Here is a 10,573-nt window from a genome sequence, read left to right on the forward strand (position 1 = left end):
CACACACACACACACACACATATATTTATACACACACACACACACACACATATATTTATATATATATATATATATATATACATACATATATATATACACACACACATATATGTATATATATATATATATATATATATATATATGTGTGTGTGTGTGTGTGTGTGTGTGTGTGTGTGTGTGTGTGGTTTCCATGCTCTCTCTCGCTTCCTCTCCTGCTCAAGGTTTGATTTTTTTAAATAATAGTGCCTGTTCAAAGTTTTTAAAAAGTTTAAAAAAAGAAAACTTGCATCGTTAATATTGTTAATATTATAAAAGAGTCTTCTTACGGTTTTATTTAATAGTTATGGACTTGAGAAAACAGTGTCTGTAAAAAGTATGCTTGAGATTCTGAGACTCATGATGTGTGAAAAAACAAAGGTTTTTTGGTAAAGTTTTTGCAAATTCTGTAAAAAGTATGAAAATGTAGGATACATAAATAGTCTAAGCAATTATTTCATGTTTTGTTTGCATATAGATATTTGGCCATGCCTGGTTTGATCAGAAGAAAAAATATTTGTCTAAATGTACAAGATTGGAGATATACTACAAATACAAATCATACAAATAATGAAAATCTCTCACACCACAACGCCCTAAACTTGAACATATTTTGCTGATTATGGTGTTTGGCCCCTAAAGGTGATACTCAATGGTCTGAAAATACAAAGTTTAAATCAATTATCACAATACGAACTCACCAGATATCACAGTACAAACTTCATAAATACAGAAGGTGATTTTTCTTTCTGTGCACAGTCTGACTGAGGCACTGCTTAGAACTGAAAGGACAGATCAGACTCGTTAAAATATGTATTAATATCTTATAGATGCTTCATCTAAGGATCTCTGAGAGGCTGAACTGTGGCTTAAGTCTTTCCATTTCCTGAATTGACACAGACAGGAGTATGTCCTGCTGACACAGCAGCCAAAGGCGCAGCTATAATTGTGTTTCCCTACTGCGCACGAAACGTGGAAATCGTTCTCAGTGGCCCCAACATTTAATTACAGCATCGTTCAGCGGAGGATCCAGAAGAGGCAGTGTCAGGGCGGTTGGCTGTCGCGATCTCTGAGACACTGAGTGGGTGCGTGGAAGCGATAAGCGATAGTGCCAAGTCTCTGTGCTCTGTGGAGACTTAACAAAATGCACAGTGGTACGACATGGTGAGGTCAAGTACTGGGCATGCTCACACAAGAGAAGGAGCCAATTGGAGATTCCCTATATGTAAAACCATGAAAGCCACAGCTAGCTTTTATAAGCTCTAATTTAAGTTCAAACAGCATCTCCAAGGATTTGCTGCTGTTTGGGCATGTCTTTGAGTCATGCATAAACAAAAGCTCACTTAGGTGTTCCTGTGACCTCGAGATTAGGATTCTCAAGGAAACGGGGCACTAAAGCCTAAAAAGATAACATTAACCTGTCAACAGTCTTATCTGTCGAGTAAGCACCTTTTTAACAGCACAAAAAAAGGTGAAAATGGTCTGGGTGTAACATTTAGCAGGAGGAGAATGTCCTGCTTATAGCAGACATCAAGACCAGAGGAATCATCAGCAGAAAGCATGTACAGCACAATGCTCCCAGCACAAGCCTCTGACTAAAAAAGCTGGGGACCCGCGGGCCCATAAGAATAAGGTGGTGCTTTTATACTTGAGCACATGGGTCCAGCATGCCAGCATGGCCAGCCCATTCAGACAATGGGAATGGTGGGTTTGTGCTGTTAGTGTGGTTTACTCAAAAAATGCCTCTGAACCTGTGACCTCATATAGACAGCCTGAAAATGAGGGCAACAATGAAAGGAAATAACAAATGAAAGAGAAAAGCAGGTAGTAAGTCTTTTCTTAATTAAAACCAAATTATTAACTAAACCCAAGAGAAATCTGGCCATAGCTGTTTCCATGTTCATGAAATAAAATGTGCTACAGATGGCATGGTGAGATAGGCAGAGACAGACTGTGTGGTAGTTAGGTAGGTAGGTAGAAAGCCAAACAGAGGGGTAGGTGTGGGCAGGGAAAACAGACAAGGTGATTAAAAAGATAGTTACGATATATATACTTGGTTTGGTAGCAAGGTGGTAAAATTAGCTAGCAGGGCAGACAGATAAATAAGCAAACATAAGTGTAAGTAGGTAGGTAAAATGGGTAGATTGATAGCAAACTAGTAGGTAGGTAGGCAGGTAAGCAGGGTAACAAATGCAGGGTGGTGGTAGTATAAGAAAATAAGTAAGTGGTATCTCCCAGATTCTTGCACATAGGCTGGTAAGGCAGGGCAGATTATTAGACAGGCAAGCCACTAGGGTAGGGCAAAAAGTGGGTAGGGTTGGTAGGTGGGGTAAAGTTAAAGACATATATGCAGTAAGTCAGTAGGTAGGTAAAAGGTAAAAAAAACACAGGTAGAGCAGGTAGGTAGCAAACCAAGTAGGTAGGTGAAAAGCATACAGTAAAGCATAATGGTAAAAAGATGGGCAGCTAGGCACAAAGATAGGCAGATTCCTGTAGTTAAATAACAGGCAATCAGGGTGGGGCTGGTTGTTAGATTAGTTAAGTAGGTAAAAAAAGATAGGTAGGTACAGGTAAGGTGCAAATGTAAAAAAAAAAAAAAAAAAAAAAAAAAAAAAAAAAAAGGTAGGTAGGTAGGTAAATGAGTGGGAACATAAAAAATAAAAAAATAGACAGATAGGTAAAGCTAACTCAAGTAGGTTAGTGTGTAGATAAATAGGGATTGTAAAAAAAGATAGGTATGTATGAGGGGAAGAAAATAACTAGGCAGATTCTGGGTTGGTACCTGTGTATGGGGCATAAGTAGTTAGGTAGATAAAAATGAATAGCGGATAGGTAGGACAGGGAAGAAAAAATAGGGCGGTAGGTAGATATTGAATACATGGGTGAATGTAGGTAGGTGTGTTGCTATAGGTGAATAATTAGGTAGGGTTAAAAGAAATAGGGTAGGTAGGTAGATGGGTCAACGCATACACATAGGTAAAGATGACAAACATAAGCAGAAAATAGCTCTAAGAAATGCACATTGCTCAAAAGAGAAGGACTGGACCTTAAGCATCTCTGATCCTGTATTTATGCTCTAGAATAGGTTGATTTATAAATACACATTTCCTGTCTATGGAACACAGCAAGAAGAATGTGTAGGCATCAAGCTCCAGTAGGCTTGCATTCACACCACCATAAGTGTTATTCACAAACCCATTACAAAAGATAATAGAGCTCTGAAAGCACAGAACATGATCTGCCTTTTAAATAACACAATAACAATAGCCCCAAAATCCAGAAACTCCTTAACTTAATAAATTGCTCTTTACATTACCCTAAAGAGTTGACCAAAGTGGAGACAACACTGTGACAGGCACAGGCTGGTTGAAACACTGTTCCGGGAAACATTCTGTGAGATAGCAGGAGAAAGTCAAGCGTAAAGGTCAATAAAATCATAAACAAACCTGAAACTCTTTCTCCAACAACAGACACTTGAAGGTTTTTTAAACTGATGCTCTTTCAATAACATTCAGCAGGGGATATTAGACTTCTCACTTAGACCTAAGGTTCTGAACAGCCTGTTCATTTCAGGAACACTGGGGGTCCAGATAGCATCAGTATGAAAGATCTTTTTAATCATTGTTGGTTAAGAAGTGTGTTTTAGGTTTGTGAAAGGTGCCTGCATGGAGATAAGGAAAACAGATGTGCTATTCCAACCAAAAGAATTATTGAATCTTTTTACTTTCCACTATGAGGGGGCTGAAGCATCTTCAAGTGAACATTTATGAACTTTTGTCTAGAATAATATCATCACTACACCCTGTGTAGTCCACCAAACATGGCAAATCCAAAACAAACAAAATAAAAATAGAAAAAAAATATACAGGAGCATGGGATTTGAAGAAGGATCATGTGACACTTTAAAGAGTCTCCAGAGTAAATGCCCTGCGGTAAATTCCAACTTTGCCATCTGAGGAATAAATTACATTTAAAAATATTAAAAATAAGAAAACAGCTATTTTTAGAATTTAAATAATATTTCACAGTATTGCTGTTTTTTACTATATTTTAGAGTCAAAATAAAATATATAGCTTTGAAAGGCAAGTATAAAGAGACTTTTTTTGACGCATGTTCTTCTTTCAAAAATATTTTTTGAAATCTTAAAAATCCTAATTTTTTGAACTGCTAGCATTTAACATGTATTTAACCTTATATAAACAGTGTGTAAAAAGCCAAACTGCCGACTGGAACACTACTGTTCTGCTACATTTCAGCCAGACGATGCGTTTCCTGTCCAGAAGTGGGCAGTTTTTGGCCAGAAGAATCAGCTGCAGTCTGGACTGGATTTTTATGTTGTTGGATTAAACTCTGGGGAGGCCCTGTGCTAACACAATGAAATTAAGTTTTCAAAAAACAACATCGACTGGCCAACAGTGAATTAGTGCAAAAATGTTGGGTTTTAATACTAATTCTCTCCAAAACCTGAGAGAACTAATCTGGCAGTACTATATTTTGTATTTTTTTTCATTAGAAGCACAGGGCTCACATGTAGAGTATGTTCATGTTGGGCTGCTCTGCATCAGGAAAAGCGAGCATCCCACACACAACTCTGCTGCTGTTCCAGGACTCCAGCATTTATCATGCACATGTCTCCATCTTCCAGCATGCTTTGCTTCCACCACACCCTCCATAACAAAGCGTGCTGTTTTAACGACCCATCAGGATGCGAAGCAGGGGGCGGAACTTCCTCGATCTTCACCCTACTGGCAGGCTTAGAGGAAGATTTGAAAACCTTTCTCATGAAGGCATAACCTGTGGTTAAGGTATACTCACCAAAAAAAAAATAATAATAAATGCGACCGTTGGTAATACACACAGTGAAAAAGAAGTCATACAAGTTTGCAGAACAACTATGAAGAGATATATGGGAGTATTTTTATATTAATTTTTTAATAAAATTTAGAGGCTTTAAAGAAAATGTAGATGAAGTTCATATTATGTACAGGTATATGTTAAAAGAACTTTCAGATCTACTGCAATCTCTGTTTACGGGATTGTTATGAAACTGCTGTCTGGAGGAATTGATCCCAACTAGTATGATCCTGGGAATGTCCATTGCACCTTGTGCAGGTGTCAGCGAATTAGGTGCATCATCCTGCCAGCGGTTCAGGCAGGACTCCATTTGGTCTGGGGTACTGATTGGTGTGTGCCCCTCTTCCTGAGAGTGACTCCAGGATGCACTTGGTCTAGCCAGCCTATACTCACTGGACTGGGAACCACCCACGAGATCCTCAGAGTGTTTGCAGTCATGAACACCCACCAGTTCGACTTGCAGTCTTTTCAGGGTTTTCTCAGTTCCTTCACACCTCACATTATGCATCCAAATAGGGCCTGCTGTGATAGATGTTTATGGTTTGCAAAAGCAGTGGAACAATAAAAACATCAGTTATACCTTGTCTTAAAGGGATAGTTCACTTCAAAAATGCCAAATTCTCTCATTATTTACATCCAATTTTTCAGTGACTTTCCAGACTGATCGGGTTCTTGAGTTGTATGTAACAACTGATCACCGGAAAATTTTAAATTTGCTGAAATGTATTCACTCTCAGGCCATGCGGGTGGTGTCTGTTTATTCAGTGGAACATATTTTAAGAAATTATAGCATTATATCACTTGAAATAACCACCCATAATCCAAAAAAAACCCACCAATAATAAAAAAAAAATACCACATTGCCAAAAAACACAAAAAACCCACAAAAAACACAACAAAATCCCACAACACACAAAAAAACCACACATTTTAAAAAAGTTATAGTTTTAAATTTAAAAAAAGGAGAAGGGACTATTCAATGAGTTACAGTTAGGGGGGTCATATTTGCTCACATTTCCAGAGTAAAGGGTACAGTTGAAAGGGTTTGGAAGACTTGGAATACAGCACACTTTACATTGATCAATTTTATAATACATTTTTATGGTACTTTTTTAAGTTTAAATATTCAGTCTCAACTCACTGTAAGTTAATTAAAAAAAAAAACAATCAATCGTATTGTAAAACTTATTTTGTGTTCTACACGGACATGAGTATGAGTCAAATACTGACAGCATTTTTTTGGATTACTGACAATAAGGCTCCATAAATTGTCATAATAAAAGCCCATTTTTAAGGAATGCTCCCTAATGCAAATGTAAATAAAGCTGCATATAAGTTAATATGGGAAAGAAGCATCACCATCACACGCATTACAAAAACGCTCTTGTATAAGCTGTTTCATGGGTTTGTTTTTAGTTTTAATGACAGTGTTTGTCTTGCCAAAACTAAGTGGTATACATGCTTTGGGTAGTGGCTTTGTATTTATAGCTGCCTTTAAAGTGAAATGACAGGGAGCGATTGTAGGCTACTGTAAACGAACAGTAGCTCTGTTGCACTTTGCACTAGTGAGAACAAGCTCATTTAATACAGCCTCATACACAATTGTGCTTCAAGTCTTTCATCATCATCCCACAGTTAAATGAGAAAATTATATTAAAACCCGTAAAACTTGGCTATTTCAGACAGCAACTCTTTAAAATCCATAAAGGGACAGTTCACTCACAACACTCATTTTTTGGAGCTTGATGTCCATTGGTTTCCATTCAGTGTCATTTATGGGAAAGAGCAGCACCAGAAGTTCTGCTAAACATCTACCAAAGAAAGTAAGTCCTACACGGGTTTTGAACAACACTTATTAAATAATGACCGACTTTTTGTATTTTTAACAGACATTCCCGCTTCACCGTCTCCTTCTCCCTCCTTGGCACTGTGTGCCCATGTTATGCAACTTTTTGGAAACACGTTCCCTGCAAACCACAGTAGCGAGTTTAATGTCGACCTCGTCATCGAATACGGTTCCCCATGTCCAGTTGTCATGGACTTCAACTCGTCCCTCATTTTCTCTCGTGGCTGATATACCTCGCCAGGCGCACTGTGTGGCAGCAGGAGCACGCCTTGGATCGGGCCTTGCGGAGTAGGGACGTGCATAATGCAACCAAATGATGAGCTGCAAAGAGAATACCACAAATGGGACAGCTGACCCGAATCATGTACTGCAACACAGGTGAGGTTTTCTGACAGACCAAAACAACGGGGGGCCCTGTTACTAAATGAACTTACAAAATGAAATTAACAGTAATTTTTTAAGTTGCACTGTGAGGGTTTACAAAGAAAAACTGAGTGCGATTTGGCTGGTCATGTGAATCGCAAAATGACGGCCTCCCTGAGGTGACCCACTACTTGTGAATAAAACTCATTTTAAAAAAGGGAGCTAGTATAAGTGGCTGATAATGACTGGCGTCGTTATTCTGCGAAATTTAGTACAAAATACTTGAAAGAAATGTGTAAAACAAATTAAATTACATAATGAGCAGAACATTAAATAGCTCCATAACAGGGTCCCAGGCCACATTTAAACTTAAAATTCCCCCCCAAAAAGAAAAAAAATTTAACAAATATTATACATATATTTCTTTATAATTGCAACAACATTATAATAACAAATTAAGTCTATTTGAAGCTCATTGGGATTTTTGTCATTTTGAGACGTAACCTACACATAAAAATGAAATGATATTAAAATTTCTGTGTTTAATTGATATTGACTCAGACATGGGTCGAACAGGTTTTCTGTGAGGGTCACCAAAAACCGATTTGTGCCTAGTGCATTACAGCATGTGATGTATGGACTAAAAGTTTAGTAGAGTTATATAACAGGAAACAGAATAAGAGGACAAAAAGGAAGATTAGGAACAACTAGGGTGTACTGTTTTTTGTGCCGGAATAGCAACATGATTATCTACTGTAATATCCAAACAACAAAAAGGAATAAGACGGTTATTATTTCACCATTTAATATGAAACACTAATTATAGATACAAATAGTATCATGTATAGACATATTTCATTCACCTCATCCCAGTATTATTCATAAACCAATACATACAAACCCATTATGCCAATAAAGCATGCACTACAAGAGAAGGAGAGAGGATATAAAGACAGCATTTAAGAACATCATTAGGAACCCAATCAGATGCACTAAAGAGTTAGAAGTCAAATTTCACTCACCTGGCCGCCACACTAAGTCACGTCAGTTCCCGGACTGGAGAAAAATGATGAAGGAGAGAGTTGAACATACACTTCTGTCCCTCTCCTTCCCTCTCCCTCCCCCAGCACTTCAACATGACCCTCCCACAGATGTCTCCATCTCTTTATCTCAACGTGTATCACATTCAATGCCTTTCCAGTAGAACTGTGATGTTTTTTTTTTAGCTGTTTGTTTTTCTAGTATATTTTCACTAAATGTTGAGACTTAAAAAAGTTATGCAGTATAGACTTGCAATTTTTATAAATGTTTATATAACTTTTTTTATATTTTAATCTCATTTAAAAGAAAAAAGTATCTGATTGAGTGAGAGGTTTTTGCACATCTGAATATAGTGTGTGTATAAAACCACATAAGCATCATTTTCACTAAATGTTTAGTATTTTTTTTCCATTTAAATCAATATTTTCTTTCACTTTCCTCATTTGTTTATTTTATATTATATATATATCTATAATATATATATATATATATATATATCTATATATATGAGCCTATAATCTATATATATATATCACTATGGTGCACAATATTCCCATTCAAGTCCATGTGATAAATTACTTCAAGTAATCTAAAATAATCTAAAAGTCATTAAAAAGTTTACTACAATTTTCATCATGTCATTTTGTTAACGTGGTGGTTTAGATATTTGTATATACTGCAGAATTTAAGCAGAGGTTTGTCAGTAATGTATCGTTAAAATTAAGTTGCTATTATAATTTGATGCATCTTAGTGCATCTTAAATTTTGATCTGCTCACACACTTAAAGGGATAGTTCACCCAAAAATGAAAATTCTGTCATCATTTACTCACCCTCATGTCATTCCAAACCTGTATGAGTTGCTTTTCTTATGTTGAACATAAAAGAATGATATTTTGAAAGATTACTAGTAATCAAACAGTTGGTGGTGCCATTGACTTCCATAGTATTTTCTTTATTTCCACTATTGAAGGCTGGCAATGGCAACCCACCAACCGTTTGATTACCAGGCAATCTTCAAAATATCTTCTTTTAAGTATAGAAAGCAACTCATACATGTTTGGAATGACATTAGGGTGAGTAAATTTTTCATTTTTGGGTGAACTATCCCTTTAAACTTCTTATGGGCCAACTTTGTTAACACTAAGCCACAGGAAATCTCGAGTTCTGAATAACTCCATTTGTCACAATTCCCAAGTAACTAAAAGAAGCTGCAGTAACCACATAGTAGATGTTTCTTCAGTGAGGTGACCACAAACCTCACTCTCAAAAAAGCAAGACATCCTTCTCTTTTAACCACAGTAAGGATGTCTTAAATATCCCGAGACTCATATTCGCTACTCCATCCATAGTCCTTCACTCTATAGATGAAACAAATAGCTACTTGTTTTTTTATTTGTACATACTTTAAATATTTGCATGTTTGTAAAGTTTGTGACCAATTAGCATGTTATACTGATAGTGTATTAACAAACCTCAGAAGGACTATTTTAGATTCACAGGCATATTTCTAAAAAATCACATCCATAACTGTGTGCTGCACCTCAAAAACAATTACCGTAACTTTCATGTACAGATTTAGAAACAAACTAGAAAAATGATAAAACGTTAGGGGGGGAAATGCCCTACCATCTTGAGAAAATATTTAACAGTTTTCCTCAATTACCTAACCTCTGTTCACGTATTCCCTGTGAATTGAAAACTAGCAATTAAGTTGTTTTTGTGCCAAAGTTGGTGTGACTGTGTACTTGAATGCAGGTCCCTCCCACTGGTTAAACCAAGAGCAGCTAGACCAGCAAATCAAAGAGAAATCTTGCAAAATGACTCAAAGAGAGAGGAAAAACTGCCAAAAATATACATACAGCATCTCAAATCAACAAGACTGCTATTACTACCAATATACATTACGTGACTCATGGGTGGCATTCATTCACTATACTGTACCAGCCAAATAAATTGGACACACCTTCATTCCTTGTTATTACTGTTTTTCCACATTTTATAATACACTGTAAAAAATAAACTCTCTCCAACTCAAAATTTTCTAGTGACTGATCACATCTAAATTTTTCAATTGGCCTAACTGAATTAAGTGTGAATTTAATTTTATAAATTTTATAAAATTAAATTCACACTAATTCAGTTAGGCTAACTGAAAAATTTAGATGTGATCAGTCAATAGAAAAATGTGAGATTCAGAGGTCTGAATTTTGTTATGGTGCAATCATCTACAACTGCTAACTGAATTATGTAATGACTAAAAAAAAACTACATTTTAACTTTCTCAAAGTCAACACACCCTTTATCAGAGCTTCTACAGCTTTACTCACTCAGCATTCACTTAACCAGTTTCATGAGAAATTACAAGACGGTCACAGTGAGAGTCAGATTGAATTATAAAGTCATACCTACAATGTAAGTCACATTTTGGGA

At 36.5% G+C, this 10,573-nt stretch overlaps 1 pseudogene; it reads right to left on the minus strand.

The window, feature by feature from the left end:
• LOC122147309 overlaps nucleotides 1-7,101 on the minus strand; it is a 25,990-nt pseudogene extending 18,889 nt beyond the window's left edge.
• Nucleotides 7,102-10,573: the final 3,472 nt, after the last annotated feature.

This window comes from Cyprinus carpio, chromosome A13 (assembly GCF_018340385.1).
Source record: "Cyprinus carpio isolate SPL01 chromosome A13, ASM1834038v1, whole genome shotgun sequence".
In the NCBI taxonomy this organism is placed as follows: domain Eukaryota; kingdom Metazoa; phylum Chordata; class Actinopteri; order Cypriniformes; family Cyprinidae; genus Cyprinus; species Cyprinus carpio.